Source organism: Spea bombifrons, chromosome 1 (genome assembly GCF_027358695.1).
Source record: "Spea bombifrons isolate aSpeBom1 chromosome 1, aSpeBom1.2.pri, whole genome shotgun sequence".
Taxonomy (NCBI): Eukaryota; Metazoa; Chordata; class Amphibia; order Anura; family Pelobatidae; genus Spea; species Spea bombifrons.
In genome coordinates, this window is record NC_071087.1 from 4,180,231 (window position 1) to 4,205,377 (window position 25,147).

At 44.2% G+C, this 25,147-nt stretch overlaps 1 long non-coding RNA gene across 1 annotated transcript; it reads right to left on the minus strand.

Annotated features, from left to right (window-relative positions):
- Window positions 1-80: 80 nt before the first annotated feature.
- LOC128462419 (uncharacterized) lies at window positions 81-21,127 on the minus strand. The gene is made up of 3 exons (XR_008346350.1): window positions 21,027-21,127; window positions 5,760-5,920; window positions 81-200 (listed from the first exon to the last, which is right to left on the minus strand). It is a non-coding gene; the product is annotated as an uncharacterized LOC128462419 (long non-coding RNA).
- Between the last annotated feature and the right edge of the window lie 4,020 nt (window positions 21,128-25,147).

The window sequence follows — 25,147 nt, forward strand, 5'->3', positions numbered from 1 at the left end:
ACTGCAATAACTTTGTGTCAGGTCATTTATATTTATTTAAAAAACAAAATAGTTTTGCTCACCTGTGCGTACCCATAAAGCTTCAGTATCTGGGCTATGGCCAATGTTGGACTGGAATGATGATCCCCGATAAATCCAGCCACTTTTCCTTGTTCAGTACAGGAGTAATTAGGGACGGTCTTTCCCGGCCCCGATAATATCTGCAGAACGCTTTTTAGAGCCTTTTTTTCATCAGAGCATGAATCAAATATATGATATCCCACAGAAAAATTAAGTACAGATTCAATTTCTTTGTTAACTTCCCCAATGGTAAAGAGAAAGGTCAGAAGATTTTTGTAATAATTTGGCTGAGGTCTACAAAAGTAATATAAAGAGATACATTGTAACTGACTGTCCTTTAAAGTACAAGGAATCAGTCAGAGATCTTTCAGAATCACTTGTCTTAACCCCCCCCACCCCTTCCGGACCGGCGTTGGCAAACTGTGTCTTCCCTTGAAGACCGCAGTTTTTTTTTAAATATTTAAATTCCGTGCTGGTGATTCGCTGCAAAGCGATCACGTGCACGGAATTGAGGGGGAGTGGCTGCTACGGATCGCTGGGTACACCCAGCGGTCAGTAGCAGCCACCCCTCGCGATCCCAGCGTTCAAAGCGACGCTGGATCGCGTATCATCGATGACGTACCTGGTACGTCCCGGTCTGCCGGTGACCTTTAACCCGGAAGTACCTGGTACGTCCCGGTCTTGAAGGGGTTAAACAAAAATACAATATAAACAAAAATAAACCCTTGCTTATCTGAGCACTAACTAATTATAGGATTCTGTTTCCTCTCAAAACACTCCAAACAAACAAAATAAATCCAGCAAGGCTTTTTGTCCAGCAGCTCTCTTGGCTGGAAATAAGAAGAGAGACTGAATTGCACCAAGCTGGGCTTTTTAAACCCTCCTGATTAGACCAGGTGAGCTGTACTTGGTCACTTGTAAATCCTGGTCTGGATTTTAAAAACTGCTGGAGTACCAGCCCACCCTGCTCTTCTGGATACTCCACCCCAGGGACCCCTTACACAATTTATAAATCACATTCCTATAGTGTTTTTTTTAGTGTGCTTCTCTTTGCCTGGGGCTTTCATTTTATACGTAAGGGCACACAAAATTAGCCCCATCCCCTACTGTACCGGCCTTTCTGTCACAACATGTAAAAACTCATATAAAATAAATGTCAAATTCTCCTGTGTTATTCTGGGTGATGGCATTAGGCAGAACATCTTCAGTAGATCTAGGGTTGCCACCTTTCTTAATAAAAAAATGTATTACATATGCGTGACATCACAGGAAGTGATATAAGAGATACAGAGGATGCAGAGGAAATTTTCCTAAATCACACAAACAAAAACATTCAAAGAATAAAATCACAATTATAAGTAACACTTATTTATTGAACAAAAACTAAATACAAATACATCTGACAACAAATAGTGCAAATGCAAACATTTAAACAGCTCCTATGTATGCAGGCAGGAGTAAGGACATAAGGCTTTTTCCTCCACGGGCAGCGAGCTTATACAGGCCGGCCGGTCTGCGGATGCTGCCAGACTCCAGAGCGCCACTGGGGGAAGTGATGTCATGATCAGCCTCAACGATCAGCCTCAGCCACAAAGCGGCACTGGCACATAGACATAGCGCTGCTATGGGCGCTCCCCCTCCTGCCAATCACCCTGCCGGTCTGCCCCTGCAAAAAATACCAGTATTTTTAAAATACCAAGTCCGGCAGGATGCTCTAAATGCCGGCTGTGCTGGTGAAATACCGTCCCGTGTGGCAACTAGACTTGTGCATTCATCTTCGGGCGAACATGAAAACGAACACGAAGAGTGCGTTTTCGTGTTCGTTCCGAATAAACGTATGATAGAATATAGTGGCGGTAAAACGTACACGAAGACGAAGACACACAACACAAAGAATCTTCGTGTTAGTCTTCGGCTACTAATCTCCCTGGTCCCTTCCCCATCTAGCCTACCTTATCTTCGCAGCCAGGGCCGGCCCTACAATGGAGCCGACTGGGGCAATTGCCCCAGGCGGCACTTTAGAAGCGTTTTTTTTGGTTGTTTGTTTTGAAGCGGAGGAGAGAGAGAGGGGCGCCGAGTAGTTTTCGCTTACCCGCTCGGCGCCCCTCTCTCTCTCCTCTGCGGCGAGTCTCCCTGTTCAGTCTCGGTGCCGGCTTGTAATGATGAGCGCCGGAAGTGGCGTCAATTTCCGGCGCTCAGCATTACAAACCGGCACCGTGGCAGAGCAGGGAAACTTGCCGGCAGGACTCTTTAAAGGTAAGTACCGGCGGGGGGTGGAGAATAATGGCGTCAGCGAAGTTTAAAATTAATACCCCCCCCGCGTCGGCGGGGGGGGGCAGCATTTTAAACTTCGCCCCAGGTGGCGTTAAGTCTTCGGCCGGCCCTGTTCGCAGCATTGCGGAATTTCGTAGGTTCGCCGTCAGGAGTTAAAAAGGCTGCGCGAGTGAGTCTATTGGTCGCCTGCAGGGTCCTCCCCTGGAATCAACCAATTGTCAAACCTGGAGTCTAATCAATGAAGCAGGGTTAGTGGTGTGTTTTAGCGCTATGAATGGGATATGTATGTTTGTATGTATGTGTATGTGAGCCTGGACGTCTATGTACATGTGTATGTGAGTTTGGATGGCTATGTACAAGTGTATGTGAGCCAGGACAGTCTATGTATTACTATTATTATTAGACTTGGACACGAGCCAAGTCTTCATGTTTGTCTTCATGTAAAAAACCCGTCATATTCCATGAATATACGCAGGGCCGGCCGAAGACTTAACGCCGCCTGGGGCGAAGTTTAAAATGCCGCCCCCCCCCGCCGACGCCGGGGGGGGCGGCATTTTAAACTTCGCCGACGCCATTATCTATACCCCCCCCTGGTACTTACCTTTAAACAGTCCTGCGGCGAGTCTCCCTGCTCTGCCACGGTGCCGGCTTGTAATGCTGAGCGCCGGAAATTCACGTCACTTCCGGCGCTCTGCATTACAAGCCGGCACCGGGACCGAATAGGGAGACTCGCCGCAGAGGAGAGAGAGAGAGGGGCGCCGAGCGGGTAAGCGAAAACCACTCGGCGCCCCTCTCTCTCTCTCCTCCACTTCAAAAAAAAACAAAAAAAAAACGCTTGGGGCGGCAAAGTGCCGCCCCTTCTAAAGTGCCGCCTGGGGCAATTGCCCCAGTCGGCTCCATTGTAGGGCCGGCCCTGAATATACGCCCGCTTCCTTGCTCCTTTCGGGCGATTATTCGTGTATGTTTTTAGCAGGGGTTAATATGGGGTTAACGTGTTAAAAATACGGAGAAGCATTGGTGCCAGGAGTTTAAAGGTCCGTAAGAGCAACTCTATCTATTGGTCATCAGCAGGAACCTCCTCTTGTATCAACAAATGCTGCTCCTCATTGGTTGATGTCAGACAAGCTCCCTGGTGCTACATTCAACTAAACAAGTCAATGGAGTCCAGCTTTCTAATCACAGTGTGATTTAAAAAAAAAAACTGTAAAATGTAGCAATAATTTCCCACTGGTGTCCCCATCAGGGGAACCTTCAAGTTCCAAAAAATGTAAGAAAAATAAAAAAGGCAAAAAATATTAATATATATTTATTAAAAAAATTTGTGAGCAAGTGCTAAAATTAGCACATTAGCTTAAAACAATTCTCGCATGGAAAGAGTTAAAATTCTGGCATATTAAGTGCCCATGGGGTGTCTACTTTCAAAAAATGTATGATTTGATGGGGTAATTTAAATTGGCCGGGTTTAACAATGTCCCAATTAACGTCCCAAATGTGGCCTTTTAGTTCCCAAAAAACTGACAAACCCATGCATGTGGGGTATCAGGAGACGTTGCTGAACACATATTGGGGTGTCGCGTGGCAGCGACATATACCAGGAGCTGTAATTTAATACGTAAAGCAGGTGTGTGGGGAAAAATATACACAAAAAATACTACTGTAAACTTTGAAAAAATACTGGTGGTAAAATGTGTGCATGCAAAGAGTTAAAATACCAGCATTTGAAATATTCTGGGTTGTCTAGTTTTCAAAAATATATGGTTTTATAGGGCATACTGATATGGCCCGGCTCAAAGATGTACCAAATACCAAAGTTACATAGTTACATAGGCTGAAAAAAGACATGCGTCCATCAAGTTCAGCCTTTCCTATATCTGTTAATTTGTTGCTGTTTGATCCAAAAGAAGGCAAAAAACCCCGGCTTCGCTCTTTCCAATTTTGCACTAACCAGGGAAAAAAATTCCTTCTTGACCCCAAAATGGCAGTCAGATTTCTCCTTGGATCAATAAGCTGTTTCCCCATAATTAAAGATTATATCCCCGAATAGTTCAACATTGAAAAATGCGCATGCCTCAAATGTGGCCCTTTTTCCCCCAAACAGCCAGGGAAAACCATTCATGTGGGGTATCGCTGTACATACTGGGGTGTTTTATGATAGTGACATATACCAGAACCTGTTAATTCATACCTGAAGTAAAATGTGTGTGAAAAAAAATGCAAAAAAATTACTACCACAAGGTTTGACAAAGACTGGTGGTAGAATTAGAGCAGGCAAAGAGTTAAAATACCAGCATTTGAAATACCTTGAGGTGTCTAGTTTTTAAAAATATTTGATTTGATGGAGTAAATTGCATTGGCCGGCTCCAAAGATACCCGAAGTGGCACATGGGGGGGAAGAATTACCAGATTTGGAAAAAATGGTTTTGAAATAGCAAAACACGACCTGTACTTATTGCCCCATAACATGCAGAAAAAAGCAAAAAAACATAAAAACATTGGGTATTTCTAAACTCAGGACGAATAGTAGAATCTATTTAGCAGGTTTTTTCATTACCTTTTATAGATGAGTAAAAGATTTTTCAACTAAAAGTTAAAAGTTAGTTTCTAAATTTTTCACCATATTTTATACTTTTTTAATAGTAAATAATATGATACAATCAAAACAATGTCATCTAAATCCTGAAAAAAACCAATATATAACTTGTGTGGGTACCTTTAACGGGAAAGAAGAAAATTACAGCTAAACACAAGCAGCGCAGAAATGTTAAAACGGCCATTGTCATGAAGGGTACAAAAAGTAAAATCAGCCATTGTCATGAAGGGGTTAAACAGCCCAGCTTTGTCCCATAAACATGCCGCCTGTGCCATCTTTGACCCATAACCCATAAACACCCTGCCTGTGCCATCTTTACCTTTCCACAAATGAATTATACATCTATGATACACACACTTTTACAGTCACTCACTAATTCACACTTTCATTCACACCATCATTTATTCGCTCACTCATTCACTCGGTGCCCAAGTCTACTTAAAACCAGTGCAGGAACATTGCCTGTCTATTACTTCTTGAAATCTGGCCAATTCTGGTATCAGGTTTAGTACTGATACTAAAGTACTAAAGTACAGGTTTGCTGCTTTGACAACAATGGGAACAATGTATTTAATAAAAAAACCAAATGTTAGATTGTATTCACAGAGTCATATAGCGCGTTAAAGTGTTCGGGACATAGGAGATGGCGAGAAGGATTGCTGAGCAATTTTTGTGCAAGGATCAAGTGGAGGGTAAGATAAAGAGACGCATAAGAGAAATATATCAGGAATGATTTACCTGGGGCTTCCAGAGAGCAGATAGAATCCTGAAGAAAGTGTCAAAAAATACATGAAGGACTAAAGGGAAAGAATAAGACAACAGGAGAGAAACTTACCGCATACACATCATCAGATGCTTAATTCCATATTCTTCTACATACTCATTCAAAGCGTGATTGACAGAAAGCACCCCTCCGATTATAACATCTCCATCTTGAAAATATTCGTAATCCTCAATGCATTTTCTAATTCTCAGATCACAGGCCGGAGAAGAAGTCTGGATCTGAGACGTCACTGGTGTCAGAAACAGGAGTAAAACACACCATATTGCTTTAATGGGATGGAGTGCCGTCCTTCTACATAAAATAATACATATCAATGTTATGCAGTAAATCAAATGGTCTCCATGGGTTCCAGAAGGATACGGTATGACATCCGGCACAGACAGCTGCTGCATATTTAGATCAGTGGATTGAATCTTAGCGAATGCTCCTGCTTTTATACATCGCAGTTTAATGCACTTCAATGGAACCTGAATTTAGCTCGACACATCTGTGGTTTGGGAGAGCGGTTTCATCATGTTCTTTAAATACAGCATTGAGAATTTATTGTGGAGTATTGGAGAGTAATAATAATGTCAGAAGTTAGAATAACAATAATCATTTTGAATTATTTTTTTTTTTTTAACTTTGGTTTAATGATTATTCTCTCCAACGCTTGTATTGCAAAAATAAAGAGTTTAGGCTGTATGTCCATCACACCTATATGAGCTTGTTGGATATCCCATTCCAGATTTTGGGGTGTTTCTGTGGGAATTTCTGCCAATTCAGCTAAAAGGGCATACGTGAGGTCAGACACTGATGTTAGATGAGAAGCTGCATCTCAGGTTATCCCAACGATGTTAGATGGGGTTAAGGTCAGAGCTCTCTGCGGCCACTCGAGACTCGTCAGACTTGTTAAACCATGTCTTGGGGGGCAGTTGTGCTGGAACAGTAAAGGGTCTTCCCCAAACTCGTCCCACAAAGCTGGAAGCATACAACTGTCTAAAATGTGTTTGTATACTGTAGCTTTTAGAGTATACTTCCCTGGAAATAAGGGGTCCATATCCTGAAAAAAAGCTCCGGACCATTTTCCCTCCCATACTAAGAGTGAGTTTTCTACCTCCTGTTATGTGACAGTAAGTTACCCCTCCCTAACCACCTCCTAACAACCTCCGAGTGTTGCCCACTACGAGCACAGTATAACCCCAAAAGAGCAACGTGGTGAGACAATGAATATCCGTAGCGACACACTCTTAACGAGTATCGCTGCGGTTCCTTGTCACCGTACAGTTCCATGAATTTGCGGTTAGGTCCCGGACAGGCATATGAAGTGTTTCCTGCCATGGAGAACCCCCTAGCTGCTAGTTCATGGGAGTCTGGTCAGTGGCGTCGGCGGGGGGGCCAGAGGGGGCCAGAGGGGGCCATGTTGTGCCCCCCATGTGCCCCCCAATTGAAACACCGGTTTGTTGGGGGGTTTTTTGCAGCCTGGAGGAAGCGCTAGAGGCGGGATAGAGAGAGGGGCGCCAAGAAGTCGCTCATTGTCTTCATCGCCGTGCCAGTGTTTCATCCTGAGCAGTGAAGCTGCATGCACCGCGACAAAGACACTGAAGACAGAAGCCTCGCGCTCCCACCACAGGACGTCTGAAGGTAAATGAACTACAAAGTTGGGAGAGGGAGAGGGTAGAGAAGGAGGAGGGGGTATATAGTAAAAAGGATGGGGGGTAGATAGTAAGAAGGAGGGGGAGAGGGGGTAGATAGTAAGAAGGAGGGGGAGAGGGGCTATGCATTAGTAAATATGTGTTACTAAATTGTGTGAAAGAGTGAAAGAATTAATGATTGTGTGAATTAGTGAGTGACTGTAAAAGCCTCTGTGTGTATTATAGATGTAATAATAATTTTTGGAAAGGCAAAGATCGCACAGTATTTATGGGATAAAAGGTGGCACAGGTAGCGTGTTTATGGGACAAAGATGGCACAGGGTGGGCTGTTTGGGGACAACGCTTGCAAATCCTATGTGTGTTATCTACGTGCTGGTCAGGTTCTATGTGGCCTGTATGGACACCAGGGCTGACCTTGGGGTTGTGCGACCTGTGATCTATGCCTGAAATTTAGGGAGTTTTATATATACCTTTAATGCGGAGATTTTGTGTGAATTCCAATTGATCTATACCTGTAAAGCTGTTTTTTGTGTTATTCTGTTGATCTATATCTGCTATGCTATGTTTCCATTCATTATTTATGTATACCTGCAAATACGGGGCTTGTTTGTCTTATTTAGTTGATGGATATCTGCAAAGCTGTTTTCATGTATTGTTCATTTGATCTATACCCTCAATGCTGGGTTTACATGTGATTTCCAGTTAATCTATAACTGCAATTCTGGGTTTGTGTGTTCTGTTGATCTATGCCTGCTATGCTATGTTTCCATACATTATTTGTGTATACCTGCAAATACAGAGTTTTTATGTCTTATTCAGTTGATCTATACATGCACGTGCTGTTGACATGTGTTTATTTGATCTATAACTGAACTGCAGGGATTAAATAAAGGAGAGGTATGGCTTAGTGAATGAGGGACAAAGGGACTCTGGGGATGAGTACAGGGGAGAGGACCTCTCACATTTGTCCAAAGAAGCCGTGCAGGCCCCACGTGTACAGGGGATTGTGCTCATTGAGGATGGAAAAGTTGTAAGATTAAATTTGGCACCAGGTCTATATCACCTGTTTGTGTTTGCTAAGATAAAAGAATGTGCTCCATGGGATCAGCGAAGGGAGTGCGCTTATGGGTGTACTTAATAGAACATCCTCCATCTGGACCCTCTCGTTGTTGAGGGCATAGCCCACACAATGATCTTGCTGGGGTGTGTGGCAATGTAGTATTGTGGAGGATTAGGCAAGAAGAGATGGGTGAGCAAGGGGAGAGGTTCCTGTTTCTCTACAAGTTATGGCAGAGCTTACATTATAGAGGTGCTAGATATAGGAGTGATGTCCTTACATCATGTACTTTCTACTCAGTAACAACAAATCCAAGTACCCGTGGGCCCAAACCAGGGATGCCATTGTGTCCACCAACAGGTTTTGAGAATTTTTGGTTTGCATTATGTGTGTGTGGGCATTCATACCATCTGATGTTTCTACTTGTAGTGGAATACAAGTCATTTGACTCTCAACAAGAAAAATGATGAGCTTGAAGGAAATGCTATCCCTCCAGAGGCCATCCATTAGAAGAGAGTATCATACTTTGTAAGAATGTGTAGTACACATACATAGCACTCAGCTCAATCATCTCAGTGTCTCAGTGTTTTAGTCAGGGTATTATATATTTGCCCAATCAATTTGCCCAATAATAATCTACATTCTACAAAATTCTCTGGTGCAATGAATAAAACTAATTTAAAATGATTACACCCTAGAATACTCAGAGCATTGGCATGCATTTTAAAGCTCAATGCGATATAATGCCACTGTTTCTGACAGCTTTTCTTCCTGTTTTTTGTGTGATCAAAAAATCTAGTAATATGCGTGTGACGGAAGCCTACATCACTGGGACCACTGGAGAGGCCTGACTGCCAGCCTCCTCCCTATTGACTATGGGCCCTTCTGTGGCCACCCGCAGCAGTATCATCTCATCACTGGCTGAGGGGATTATCTCCGGCAGACAGCCAGGATCTGCAACCAGGGAGTTTTAGTTTAATATCAGACCCCCCACCCCATGGTGTACTAATGTGTTGTTTAAGTCCACCACTACAGACATTTACCCCTGCCAACTGCTGGAACTGATTTCAGCAAGTAATAGATAGTGGCGGTTGGGACCCCATTGTATTGTTAATCCCATTACTGCCCCTGTTGTCTCTGGGAGGCAAATTAAGGGGGCGGTTTGTGTCCCAATATCTTGTTTTATGTTAATGTGTGTTTTGCTGGATATATCCAGTCTTGTGTGTCTAAAATAAATCAGTCTTCGTTTGGTTTTACCCCACACTGAGTCTCGGCTAGTGACTGAGGAACCGGGGAAAGTGTGTTGTCCCAGGCTAAGGGAGCACAAGTCAGCGGAGGTAGTCGGTAGGACTAGCCAGCTCCGTGACAATGTGCAACAAAAAATGCAAATTAAAGTAATATATGTAGAGAAAAGTCTCTTTCCTTCAGGAAAAGCTCCAGCTCCGGACCATAATATATAAAATGGTAATTCATTTTCTCCCAGGAGTCTTCAACATCATTTTGATTGCATCCAAAATACACATATATAGGATTTTTGTGTCTATTATCCAGCAACGTGTAGCAACGTAGTCTATACGTAGTAAATTTCAAACATATGTGGTTCGAACTAACATTTGCAACTCGGAAGCTACTCAGGTTGATAAATGTGAGTTGCTTTATTTTTTCAACTTGCATTAACCTTAACCTGTGAGGTGGTTTTAGAGAATTTGCAAATCGCACATTTGTCTACCTCCTTTTTAACAAATATGCATGGACTCACAGTTAACTGAATAGATGTAATGGTGTGGTTTTGATGGGCTTGTACAAGTCATGCTCCTTTATTAATTTAATAATGGAACTTGGTTAAACTCTGTTACATTAAACCTCTGCTTTGCACATGAAAAGTGGAATGGAAAGAAGTTATATATATTGTGATTATATATAAATATAATCACAATATTGCTGTGTGCTAAACCAACTGGGGTTGTTGCCTTCCTTATGCAGAGGAAATTTGCCTTTTATTTAGCATCTGGACTGCTATTTTGGGTGGGACCAGACTGATATGTAGATGCAGATTTTTTTTCTGTAATTGCACAAAATAGCAAAAATTTGAGAAGCTCTCACGCACAGTAAGGCAGACTATGAAGTGGCTGTCTGTTCTTGGGAAGCATCTTTTTTATGTGGCATTCACCCTTCTGGGATCTCTTGGATTTTACCCCAAGTGTGAAGTTGAGTCCAGATGTGGACCGGCTTGCTCTATTGTGCGTAGAGGGATACCCCACTGATGGAACTAATGAGGGCTGAAATGTATGTTTGGGGTTGTTGGTTCTCTCGTGCAGAGGAAATTTTCATGAGACTGCCCTTTTGAGTGGGACCAGACTGATATATAGATGGAGATTTAATTTCTCTGTAATGGCACTAGAGAGCATAAATTTGAAATACTCTAAAGCAGTGGTTCTCAACTCAAGGGTGGCCGGACTGTAGGCATACCAGGAAAATTCTACAGTTGCTTGATTGCTTTGCGGTCGCTGTCTGCTCCTAGTGGTGCTGAATAAAGTTTTTCTCTGATTGCTCCTCCCCTCTTCCAGGTGCAGCCCGCGGACAGCCTTTCCACTCCCTCATCTTTTCTGAGGTAAGTACATAATTTCATAATTTTTTTAGTGTACTAATTATGTATATATATATATATATATATATATATTCTGCTCTGCTGTCCTTATTGCCTCTGTCCCCCACTAGGAGACACCCCCTGTTACCCCATCAAATCCCCTATTACCCCCACTATGGCCCCAGTTACCACCATCACAGTCCCTGCCTCCCAACACACTCCCTGTCCCCTACTCCCCACCACAGCCCCTATGCACCATCTCAGCCCCAGTTACCCCCACACAGCCCCAGTTATCCCCACACCACAACACCTGTCCCCCAACCACAGCCCCAGTTACCCAGACACCACAACCCCTGCCCCCCCCACACCCATTAATTTTCACTAGCGCTGTTTACGGTTTGTTTACTGTTTAAAAAATGCATATATATATATATATATATATATATATATATATATATATATATATATATATATATATATATGGAATACTGAACAAGTTGTTTTATGGAATAAAATATAATGTTTCGGAAATGAAATTATTTTTGGGTCCCGACTTAATGACCAAAGAGAAATGTGGGTCCTGAGGATACACGGGTTGAGAACCACTGCTCTAAAGTGAGGGTGCACAGTAAGGCAGACTATGAAATGGCTGTCTGTTCTTGGTCAGATTCTTTTTGTTATGGCATTTTACCCTTCGGGGGATCTCTTGGGGTTCACTCTAAGTGTAAAGGTGATTCTAGACATGAACCTCCTTGCTCTCTTGTACCTAGAGGGATACCAACTGTACCCCACTGAAGAGGCCAACTCAATGAAGGACAACTCAGCTGCAATGTTACAAACAGGGGTTCTAGTTTTTCCAGAAAAAGGACCACTGCCAACTTGTTAACAACTTGACTCGGGTCTTATCTGAAATTGAGCAACATAGTAGTAATCCATAATTAATGGATACCATTAACATTTTATAGATATGAGATTGATATCTATACATGTCTATCAATTTAATCAATCGTTGTTGGTTTTGTGAAAATATAAGCTGATTAGGAGAGGACTGAGGATATGGGATTCAATAAGCATACATAAGAACACGTGGACTGGAAAGGAATGTTTTAAAAAGCAATTATGGTTGAGTGGAAGAAAGAAAGAATTCTTACCTGGGAATTCCTTTTCCTTGTCCATTTCCAAGGTGGCACATGAGAAGAAGGCTCCGCCTACCAGGTAGGGCAGGAAACACTACAAAAAAAGGAGACCTCCCCCTTCCTCCCCAGTGTGGTTAAAAAGAAAGACTCAGACAAATAAAAACCAAAGAAAATTTAATGGGTGGGAGAAAAAGTGTGCCACCTTGGAAATGGACAAGGAAAAGGAATTCCCAGGTAAGAATTCTTTCTTTCCCTTGCCATTCCAGGTGGCACATGAGAAGAATTAGCAAGATAAGGGGGGAAGGATTCCAGTCTGTAGGACACGACGACCAAATTGAGACTCGTCTGAGAGGTGAAGATTCAGCCTGTAGTGCCTTACGAACGTATGAATCGACCTCCAGGTCGCTGCCTTACAAATGAGAGACGGAGACACCCCGGAGAGTTCAGCCCAGGAATTCGAGACGGATCTGGTCGAGTGAGCCTTCAGGCCGGAGGGAGGTACTCTTCCCGCGGAGACGTAACATAAAGTGATTGCGTCTTTGAGCCAGCGGCTCATGGAAGCCCTGGATACTGACCTGCCCTTGCGGGTCCCCGCAAAGGACAGAAAGAGAGAATCGGATTTCTTCCAGGCAGACGTACGTGAGAGATAGGACAGGAGACATCTCCGCAGGTCTAGCGAGTGGAGTTCCAGTTCTTTGGGATTCTTGGGATCCGGACAGAGAGTAGGCAGGACGATCTCCTGATCCGAATGGAAAGGAGAGACTACTTTAGGGAGAAACTCCGGTGGCAAACGAAGGATAATGCAGTCTGGCAGAATCCTGAGAAAAGGTTCTACTCTGGAGAGAGCCTGGAGCTCGCTCACCCTCCTAGCAGAAGTGAGGGCTACTAGGAGGACAACCTTGTAGGTGAGCAGCTTTAGAGAGGCATCCTCTAGAGGCTCGAAGGGAGACGTGGTGAGTTGGTGCAACACCAGGTTAAGGTCCCAAGGCGGGACCGACGGACAGAGCCTAGGGCGAAGTCTACACATTCCCTTAGAAAATCTGGAGATCCAAGGATGGGAAGCCAGATTGAAGTCCAAGAAGTTGCTGAGAGCTGAGATCTGGACCTTGATAGTAGCAGGTTGGAATCCTTTATCAAAGCCATCTTGAAAAAAGCACAGCACCTCACAGATAGATGGAGAGGATACTTCGTGCACATTGCACCAGGCGATGAATGTTTCCCAAACCTTCTGGTACTTGGCGGTCGTAGAATTTTTTGCGGCTGGAGAGAATGGTGCTCACCACTGGTGCAGCTAATCCTTTAGAAGTCAGGATCTCCCTTTCAGAAGCCATGCGGAGAGGTTGAATCGGGAGGGATCTGGGTGGAGAACAGGACCTTGAACGAGAAGATCCTTGACCTGAGGAAGAAGCATGGGTTTGTCTATGGACAAGGTCCGAAAACCAAATTCTTCGAGGCCAGAAAGGAACAACCAGGATGACTTTTTGAGGGTTTTCCCGAATTTTCCGGAGCACTCTGGAGATAAGGGGAAGCGGAGGAAAAACGTATGCGAGATCGAAATCCCAGGTCTGCGAGAGTGCTTCCAGGCCTCGGGGACGGCCGACTGGTGAAAGAGAGAAAAACTCCTTTACCTGAGTGTTCAGATGCGTGGCCATCAGGTCTATCTGGGGAGTACCCCATTTCCTTGTGATGAAGGCGAAGACCCTTTTGCTTAAGGACCATTCTCCCGGAGGTACTGAGTTCCTGCTGAGGTAATCCGCCTCCTGATTCAGTGAACCCTTGATATGGACCGCGGAGAGAGTACAGAGACTGAACTCCGCCCATCGGCAGATCTGAGCCGTCAGGGTCTGCAGGCGTCTGCTTCTGGTGCCACCCTGCTTGGAAAGGTAGGCCACCACGGTGACGTTGTCCGAAAGGATCCTGATGGACTTGTGCCGCAGGATTGGAGACCAGAACCTTAGAGCCCTCCAGACCGCCAGCAGTTCTAGAAGATTGATGTGCAGGCTTGATTCTTGAGGAGACCAGGTTCCCTGGGTAATATGGCTTCCCATGACAGCACCCCAGCCTGTCAAACTGGCGTCGGTGGAGATTACCACCCAATCTCTCGTCTGCCAAGGGAGTCCCTGTGAAAGCTTCTTGGCTGACAGCCACCAACGGAGTGACTCCCGAACGAAGGGAGAAAGCCGGACCTTCTTGCATAGGGACGTCCTGGAGCGATCCCAGTGATCCAGTAAAAAGTGTTGAAGAGGTCTTGCGTGAGCCAGTGCCCAGGGAACCGCCGAGATGGAGGAGGTCATTAGACCGAGCAAAGACATGACGGATCTGAGGGACACTGATTTGCTCTGTAGGACCGCATGTGTGAATTCCCGTAATCTTAGGATTTTGTCCTGCGGGAGAAACGTCTTCTGTACTTCTGAATCGAGGATCATTCCCAGAAAGGTCCGACGTCTGTTTGGAAGTAACTTTGACTTTAGAGAGTTCACCAACCATCCCAGGTTGTGGAGAGTCCTGAGGGAAAACTCTAGATGTGATTGGAGCAATGATGCCGAGGCTGCAATTAGGAGCCAATCGTCCAGGTATGGGACCACTTTGATGCCTCTTTGCCTCAGGAAGGCCACGACCACTGACATGAGTTTCGTGAAGATCCGTGGTGCTGAAGCAATTCCAAACGGAAGGGCCCGAAACTGAAGATGACGAACACCTTGAGGCAGTGTAACGGCCAGACGGAGGAATCTTTGGTGGTCTTCCCTGATGAGGACATGTAGATAGGCATCCCGTAGGTCTATAGTGACCATGAAGTCCCCCGATGAAATAATCTCCGTGGCGGACTTCAGGGATTCCATCCGAAACCTGTTGTATTTTATACAGGCATTTACCAACTGTAGGTTGATTATTAACCTGAATTTCCCGGATGGTTTTGGTAAGACAAAGACGTGGGAATAGGTTCCCTCTCCTATTTCTAGATGAGGCACCGGGACTAGAGCCCTCTCGTGAATTAAGTTGTTGAGTGTGGAGAAAAATCCCGCTCTTTTCCAAGGATCTGCGGGAGGCATGGACAGCAGGAATTTCTGGGCAGGTAGGTGAGTAAACTCCAGTGCATAGCCTTGATTGATGATGCGAAGGACCCAGGGGTCTGAGGTGATCTCTTCCCAGGCATGAAAGAAACCGGTTAACCTGCCCCCTACTTGAAGCCTGCTGGCGTCAGAACCTTCCTGATTTACCGTCCCTGCCTCTGCCTCTTCCTCTCTGGAATCTACCTCTTGCGTAGGGTTTACCCCGAAAGGACTGGTAGTCTTGATTGGAGGTAGAGGGCCTGTAGAACTCCCTGTCTCTTGGAGCTCTATAATAATTAGACCTGAAACGAGGTGGTCCTTTCCTCTGAGGTAACCAGTGCTTGTCGCCCGTGGTGGATTCTAGAATCGTGTCGAGGTCGCTGCCGAAGAGGTGATTCCCCTGGAACGGAATGCCGCACAGCTTGTGTTTTGAGGCATTATCTGCAGACCACGACTTAAGCCAGAGCGCTCGTCTAGAAACCGCTGAAAGTGCCGTAGCTTTAGCAGATGCACGGACATATTCAATGGAGGCATCGGAGATGAAGTCAATTGCTAAGCAGGTGTCGGACAGGTTTCTTGCGACCTGCTCAGTCCATGGAATAGCTGCCAGGTCTTCCACCGCTTGTTGAAGCCAGATCTTAATGGCTCTAGAAGTTGACGCTATTGCAATGGTTGGACGAAAGTTCGCCGCTGCTGCTTCAAAAGCCCTCTTGGCGGCATTCTCGGCCCGCCGGTCCATGGGGTCTTTGAAATGAGACGCGTCCTCCATCGGAATGGCTGTTTTCTTCGTAGCCTTGGCTACTGCGGTGTCCACTTTCGGAACTTCCCAGGCATCAGAGTTCTTACCATCAAAAGGGAACAGCTTTTTGATTCTGGAAGACGTGAAGAATCTCCGGTCAGGATATCTCCACTGCTCCGTGATTATTGCTGAAAGTGAATCGTGAACTGGAAAGGTCTGCGGTTTCCTAGAATGACCCTGAAAAGGATCCGGTTTTGAGACTGGTATGTCATCCTGTAGATTCAAAGTAGACCTGACTGCAGAGATGATCTTCCCTGTTTCTTCGACTGGGAAGAAAAAGGTTTCCTCTTTAATTTCCCCCTCCTTATCCGAAGACTGGGGGTCATTCGACTGGTAGTCATATTCCGAAAAAGGAGCCGAATAATCTTCCAGGGTATCTGGAAGAACATTTGGTGGACCCTGCTGGTAAAGTTGATGCTGAGGCACCGGCGCCTGAGTGGAACTTGCCATGGCCCGAAAACAGTCAAAGGTAGACTGAAGTTCCCCTTTCAACCAGGAGGTAAATTCTGTTGCGGAAACTTCTTTAGGCCGAGAGCAGGAGCTGCACGTTTTGGCCGTAGGGTCGTGTAGGGTCTTTTTACAGGAAGAGCAGGCTTTGTGTTTCGTTTTTCCCACAGACTTCCTATGTGGGGAGGCCTCAGGAGGGATGTCTGGATTTTTGTCTGACATAACTGAGGAGAAAAAACACAAAAATGAGACCACAGAAAGCAATGGAAATAGGCCATGGAAATCTCCTTTCAACCCAGGAGGGAAACACCTACTTGAAAAAGGCAATATACAATCCTCAGGCACAGGCAGGCACAAAAAAGGAGTAGAAAATGCAATAATACAACACAGGAACGAGAGCAAGGAAAGATCTTACCCATTCTGGCGTTTTTATAGAGGCATTTAGGCGCCCAGGCCCGGAAAACGTCACATCCGGAAATTCCCCGTCAATTGACCTCTCGTGACCCCGGACGCAGTGCCGGGAGTAATGCAGAGAGGAGAATAATGAAAAACGGGTGCCGTGAAACCGGCACAGCCGGCTATAGAGTCCCGCTCGCAGCGCCTCCGGAGCGCTCTCCTGCCGTGCCTCACGCTGAGGATTCCTCCTCCCCGGGACGGAGAGAACCGGAGCCCGGGGATGCACCTCCCAGTGAGCCCCCTGGGCTGTGGGCAGCATATACCGAGGACTGAGCCTCGAGTAACCGCGAGGACCGCAGAGTTACAGCCTCCGAGGCTGCCGCATCACCCTGGATCCACCGGGATCACTATCGGGGATCGGAGAGAAAGGACGCCCCCCCGGGGCTCCAAGAAAACAAAAAAGAAGAGGGAAGGTAAGCTAAAGCCTAACCGCTACCTGAGTAGGGCAGGAAACAACACTGGGGAGGAAGGGGGAGGTCTCCTTTTTTTGTAGTGTTTCCTGCCCTACCTGGTAGGCGGAGCCTTCTTCTCATGTGCCACCTGGAATGGCAAGGGAAAAAGGTAACGTGCAGACAAGCAGTTGGAAGAAACCGAATGTCTGAGGAGCACGTAAAGAAAATATTTAATGGAGGAGAGAGTTCAGGAGAAAGTTAAGGCCAGAGGGATTGGGGAATGGTGGTCACAGAGGGGTAGAAGAGGTTAAAATAAAAGAGAAAAGCAGAAAGTACTAATTAGAACACACAAGGAGTAACAGGGTTAAGTGTCATAAAAGGAATGAAAGTGTTAAAGTGGATGAAATCTTGTGAGAGAGGAGACAGGTCTTGGGGAAATGCAATAACCAGGGAAGGAATGACACTGTCAAATAGAGGACATAGTGAGGTCAAAAAGCAGCCCAAAGGATCTGAGAGACAATATGAATAAATGCCTGGGAATGGAAAAAGTCCTGGGGACTCAGGATAAAGTTTTGAAAATCCCCCCGGTGTTTTTTGACAGGATTTTCCTCGGTTTCTGAATCTGGTTTATTAGTAATATTTAAATGATAAGGGGGTTCATCTCTTTGGGTCAGTTGGATGAGTTGAAATGGTCTACTCTTTTTTATTAATTTATTGGCTATTACTGCATGTTATAGTAATCAGATCCATAATTGGGGGTTGGGTGGCCTGAGGAGGCAGGGGTGAATGGCTTCCGGACCAGTGCAAAAGTCTTCAAAAAGGGCAGATAAGTATGCAAGTGTGTATGTGTGTTAGTGTGAGTGTGTATAAGTATGTGTGCAACTCCATATGTGAGTTAGTGGGGGTGCAGCACAATGGGACTATGGGGTCACTTGGCTTTACCCTGAAGCAGAAGGTGTCAGCCCTCACCTGCAGATACAGATATAAATTATCTGTTACTAGTTCCAAGCAAGTATGTTTTTGTATTCATTTCTCGTCTAAATAAAATAATGTAACATTTTGGCAAAAATATACAGCCTAACAGTCCAGCGCTGGAGGTCAATATGGCAAAAATCTCTACGGCCACCATGTATTTGCCTTTGGTGCTCACATAGGCCGGGATCATTGCGATCCAAACGCTGCAGAACACCAGCATGCTGAAGGTGATGTATTTGGCCTCATTAAAACTTTCTGGTAATGTCCTGGCTAAAAAAGCTATAATAAAACTAAGAGCTGCCAGAAGCCCCATATAACCCAAGACACAGTAGAAGGCAACAACCGAGCCTTCATTACACTGAACAACAATCTTGCTATGGTAAGAGTCCATGTCCAGCTCCTGAAATGGGGGAGAAATAGCCAACCAATTAATATTAATAATAACTTGGACAGATGAACATAACACAACTATAGAATTTGACAGTTTAGCATCAAGCCATTTTTTCCAGTCACTGCCTGGCTTTGTGGCCCTGAAAGCGATGCAAACCATGATAGTCTTGGCCAACACAGAAGACACAGCTACTGAGAAGATGACTCCAAAACCAGTTTGACGCAGCATGCAGGTTATATCCACAGGACGGCCGAGGAACAGAAACACGCAGAGGAAGCTCAACATGATGGATACCAAGAGAACGAAACTGAGGTTCCGATTATTGGCTTTTACAATTGGGGTATAACGATAGCAAGTAAATATTCCCAGTATTAAAGCTGTGACCAGGGTGAAGAAAGCTGAGAGTGACATCAGTACTAGAGCAATCACATCTTCAGTGTAAGAAAGAAACTCAAATTGTTTGGGAATACACTGATCTTGATTCCTATTTGGCCATTCACTCTTGGAGCATTGTATGCAGTTTTCACTATCTGTAAAATAAAATGTTTTCATGAATACCACAGGTCAACTTAATATATATATATATAAAGATTAAATATTAATGTTCAGAAGGGTATGACAACCTTTAAAGTAAATGAATAGGATCATAACAATGGTTGCTCTGTAAAAATGCTAAAAAATAACTATTTGGCCTATATGCAAGGAAATTATCTTCAGTAACATGCTCTGGAAATATTGTGCAGCATGGGGAGGAAGACCTGGTCCCCACACTCTTGTATGGCCAAAAGTATGCTGGATTTCATCCCTGAAGCTACTTATGGCAGCTGGGATGCAGTTGTTGGTAAAACTAGGAATTGTTTGGTTACTAGAGAATAGTCGGGTCAAACCAGGAAAGGGAAATAAGCCAAAGCAAAATCCAGAAGCAAAGTCAACTAGCCGAGTCAATACCAGACGTTCAGAAACCAGGAGCCAAATCAGAGGAACAGGAGCAAGGTCAACAAGCCGGGTCAGAGCGAAGAAATCAGTCTCAGTAAGCACGTACAAGCAAATCATAGATACACCAACCAAGGGTAACCTAGGCTTAAATGGGGAGAGATTTAGGTGTTTCCTGAGGGTAGGGGTCACCCGAGTTTATAAGATATCAGGTTTTGACCATACGGTGGCGCTGTGGTACTGATTTGCCGCAAGGCCGAAGGGTAGCGGGAGCAGACTGTGTATTCACTACCTGGGAAGATCTAGCAGCAGTCCGGGAAGCCGCCTGAGGATGATGCGTTGTGGGAGCAGCCAAAGAGTGGGACTGGCGTGGAAGGTAAGTCTTTACAGTTTCTTTTCCTACCTATCGATAAATAGCACCTCCCCCCCACAAACACACACTTCCTACCAGGCCCAGGCTGGCCACGTGGCACACTGGACAAATGCCCAAATGGCTGCTGGCTAACAGTGTCACACCTTACCGCGATCTGTTGTTCCAGCTTCAAGCTAGGTATGCTTCCACCAGCTGGATAAGAGCTTGCCTCCTCCCCTATAGATATGCTACTGTCTTTATAGGGGCTTCATGGAGAACCACATTGCTGGCAGCAATGTGATTTACCACGGGGCCCCTAGAACGCGAGGTCCTTGAGCAACTGTCCAGTGTGCCCATGTGTGCCAATTGGTCCTGCAGCAGGGGTCCTCCAAATTTGGTGGGAGGGGCAAAAGGGGGGCAAGGAATAATCTAGGGGAGCAATTGTCCCCCTTATAGAAGTTTATAGTAGTTTATAGAAGTTTAGGTGGAGAAGACTTCCATCAAGCTCAAAGTTTTTCCTATTCCTTGTTAACCACTGCTGATCCAAAAGATGGCAAAAAAAACCTTTATGTCAGCAATTTTGAATTGTGCTTACAATGGGAAAAGATTCCTTCTTGATTCCAAATGGCAATCAGATTTCTCCTTGCCTCCCTGTAGCGACATACATACCGACGGGTAGCTCACTCACACGTTCTACCTTAATGTTGGGCTGGGTAGGGAGATCCATGATCTCCCCAACCAGTCCTGCAAGCTGCAGCTGCTGATGTGGTGGCTGTGCGCCCCTCGCAGCGGCGCCCGAAGTGAGTGCCTCTCTCACCTCACCATTCCTATGGCCCTGGACTCAAATTAAGCTCGAGCTGCAAGGGTGAACTACTGGCCACCTATTGGAGTAAAGATTTCAGTCCCTCCAAAAACACTTCCTTTTTCTCCTGCTACATTCTCCCAAACTATATTTTAAATACCAGGACAAAGGAAACCCCTATATCATCTGCTTTGTGGTTATTGGGATTTCCAGAGAGGTAATAGCAGTGATAGGGACTAGATGACAAAATGTTATATCATTCTATAATGTGACCACTCGCTACTACCTATACATATATGTACTATACCAGTTATGTTGGAGATTTCTCCCTCTGAGCATCTCACACAGTCATAGCAGCAGGAATGGATGCTAGACCCCATGACTTTTCTGTATCCAGGAAGACAGTTTTCTGAGCATTGAGATTTTGGAGGCTACAAAAAAAAAAAAAGAAAACCATTTAACTTTTGTAGATAAAGTGAAACCTCTTAAATGATATGCACATATATACACAACTACAGAATGCACACTTTCTCTTTCCATATATATATATTAAAAGATTCACATTCTGTACATGTTGCTTATTTTAAGCTATAAATACCAGATTTTTGCATTCTGGTTTGTATACATGTAAATTTTAACAACATTGGTAAATTTCACTAATTTGTACGAATGTCAGAAAATAAAGGGAACCCAACAAAACAAACAAAAACATTTAATTGTTTTTGTTCACTCTCTCATGGTCTAACATACTCTCATGCCTTATCGCACTCACTCCCAACCTTCCAACCTTCTACGCCAACCGCTTCCTTGTCCTTGTCTCCTTTTCTGTAGCTCTTGCCTCTTCTTGTACTTCTCCTCCTCTGTCTTTTGTATTCTGTCTTCTTTCTTCTCCCCAGCTATCCGCTGCATTATCCAGGCATCCCAGAGCTTTTCCACAAAAGAGCAGAGCCTTCGCGCACACCCCCTCACCCAATTGGAGGATTGGGGAGAGGCCGTCCCTGTAGCTCCACCCTTTTGTGGAAGTTCTCCAAGAGGCCAGAAAATTGCAGAAAGATCTGCGGATCTGCAATGTGCGTGTGTGTGAATGAGGGTGTATGACATGAAATTTCCCCTGAACCGAAAAGGCACGAAACAAAATCTGTTGTTTGAAAATGAATGGACCAAAAACCAAACAAAAATGAGTCCAAATCGTTTTAGGTCCATGTGCACAAGTCTAGTAAACACAATAAAAAGGGTTTTTTAGTGCATGTAACTATGAAATGGATGATTTGGCAAATCAGAGAGATCTAAGTCATTATTAACAGAATTATTTCAAACCTTTGGATGATTCTTCCAGATAATTCTATTCTTGTCAATGTTAAGTATCTCGTATATGACATTTTGTGGATTAAATGTTAAAATCGTAGGGGCCTCCAAGCTTCTTTTTTCCATCCATGCCAGCCAGTTCTTAGACATATAGAATAAGTTCATTTCTCCATCCTCGTTAAAAAATTCAAATACAAAATTATCTCTCTCTATTTTAAGTTGTCTCAAATGCTGAGGTATCTTAAAAAAAATACAGATATCATGCATTATAAAAGGTACAATACCTGCTTACAAATAAAAAATAAGTTTTACTTTTTTCCAAATCAGAATAAGCCAGTAATTGAGAACAGGACACAATTAATAAGCAGGATAAATGTAATTATCATAGTTATTAAACTGACAGCAGCAAATATTCTTAAAGATTATTTTGGAAATAAACCACCCAAGTTATACCTACTAATGTGTATATATATTATCTTTGCTGATATTGTTTATCCTCCATACCATTCTCCATTTTCGTCGCCCTTTTCTGAATTCCCTCCAGAATATCAACATAGTTCAGGAGATTGGGGTCTCCAAAACTGTACATAATAATCAAGGCGAGGTCTGCCAGATATCTGCAAAGTGGCAGAACCACCCTACTCTTTCTGCTACTACTGTCTAATTATAACTATTATTATTACTACACTAAAAACACATTTTATGAATTTTTAATGTAATTTACCCAAATGAAGTGTAAAAGTGTTTTTTTTTTTCAATCATAAATAAATCCTGAAGGTTTTTTTCCCTATTTGCATTAGTTATATATAGATTTTATAGGTGAACGTCTTTCCTTTTTTCCCTAACCCCCCCATACACATTTTAAGATATTTTTCATACTAGATGATGGTTTTATATATATTATTATTATTTTAAAAGAAAGCCCTACTTGTTCTGAAAAACCCCCCAATATATATATATTTCAAGGGGTGCATTACATGAGTTAATGAGCAAACACTGTTGAATAAAGACATAGCAAAAACACTAAAACTGCTCTGATCATTTAGCTCCAAAAAATGCCCCGGTGCTGCCAATATTACATGCAATTTTGTTATTTTGTTTGTTGGAACGGATAAGCCGCCCAACTGCAGTTAGGTTGGAGAACCCTGTATTAGTTAGTGCTCACGAGAGCAAGGCTTTTTGTTTTGATTTATTTATTTTCTGTAATGCCTGTGGTGACGAAATAAAACAGGCCCAGCCTTTTATTTTACCCTCCTCGTGTCTGAGCCGTCTCTGCAGCCAGGTAGACTGTGTGTGAGTAAAGATTCCCGGACAGAGTCCCAAAGTGAAGGGGTATTGTGTCACATATGGTGGAGATTGCGGGTAACACACGAACAAGTCGGTAAGGTGCAAAAGAGACTAAAGAAAATGGAGGATGTCATTAAAGCACTTATCCAGTGCACCACAGTGCAGCAAGAAACAAACAAAAGGGCAGCTGAGACGAATACCATACAGCAGGAGAATATCGCTGCACTACAGCAACTGGTGCTAGCCCAAAAAGAAAACACAGAGGCTATGATCAGGCAAGCCGCATTAGCTCAAGCTGAAGCTCATCAAATGCTCAGAGAGGAGCAGCAAAATGCCACTCGTGCCATGCAGCAAGAGATCCAGGTCCTATCTGAGAGGCTTACCAGGGAGACTGCAGAAGGACTGCAAGGTCCCAAGGTAATCAGAGCAAGTAACTATCTGCAAAAGGCTGGCCTGTGGCTGAATGGGCAAGCTTAATAGCACCGTTTCTAAGTGGAGAACCCCAAAAGGCATACTACGATCTGGAACCAGACCAAGCAAGGGATTACAACAAGCTAAAATTGGAGATCCTGGCACGTATGGGAATTACAGAAGCTATCCGCGCACAGGGATTCCACGCCTGGATGTACAGCCCAGGAAAAGCCGTATGGTCAAAGATGTTTGATTTGATACATCTCGCCAGGAAGTGGTTACAGCCGGAGGTCAATTCATCAAGCTACATAGTGGAGCAACTAGTGATGGACCGATTTTTGAGAGGTTTACCGGGACACAGCATGGTTTCTCCGGGACACATGGAGGGATTTGACCTGGCTAACCAATACTCATGGGACTCATATGCTGAGCGATTAATGTTTTTCCTGGAGGCTAATAAGGTGGTCGACGCTATTCAGACAAGAGCTGTGTTACTGAGTGTTATTGGATCTCAGAGTTTTGATACTGAAAATTGCAAATTTGGCAAAAGTCTAGAATCCTTGCTAAGGGACAGGCTTGAGTGCGGAGTGCAAGATGAAACACTGTATAGAAGACTTCTTGCAAGACAGAAGTTGTACAAGAGGAAGCGCTCGTATAAGAGGCTGCATATTTACATTCAAAAGACATAGAATCTGCCTCCAGCAAAGATAACTCAGGCTGTTTTAGGGTCAGAGTCAAATGTCTGGCTTAGTGCATATTAACACGGGTTATGCTGCACTACCATCAATGTCTGACTCAGCGTGTAGTGGTAGGAGTCTGTTTGCTACACATAGGTTGCTGGAACTATTTACCTCATGAAAATTCAAAACTTTTATGGCAATACATTTGAATATTAATTTAGGAAAAAAAAGAAAGCCTGAATATAAGACTACCCTATAGGAAAAAAAAGTTTTACTAGTAAATATTAATTCACATGTAAACTATTTTTTCATATTTAATAAAAACTATGGTTGAGAAAAATGCATTTTTTGTTTTTATTTCCTTTTATTTGCCAACCTGTCCCCAGTTATGCACATCTGCCCCCCCAGAAATGCCTTATACCCCTATATGCCACTCTGCCTCCCCGATATGCCACTCTGCCCCCAGGGTGGGTATGGTGGACATTTATGCCCAGGGGAGGGGCCAGACATGGCCCCTGATGCTGATCTCGGTGTTGCTGAATGCCTAGACATGCCTCAGTTAACCACAGTCGGGGTATTTACCAATCCTAGCTCCAATACATCTTTAAAAAAAATTACCTTGTGTCTGCAGCTCTGTGAAGGAGCCCCCTACCAGGAAACCCTTCTTCTAAGCCAACAGAAGAAGGCAATCAAGAGGAGGTAATGAGGTATTGTAACATACCCAATGTAGTTTGAAAGTTTTTTT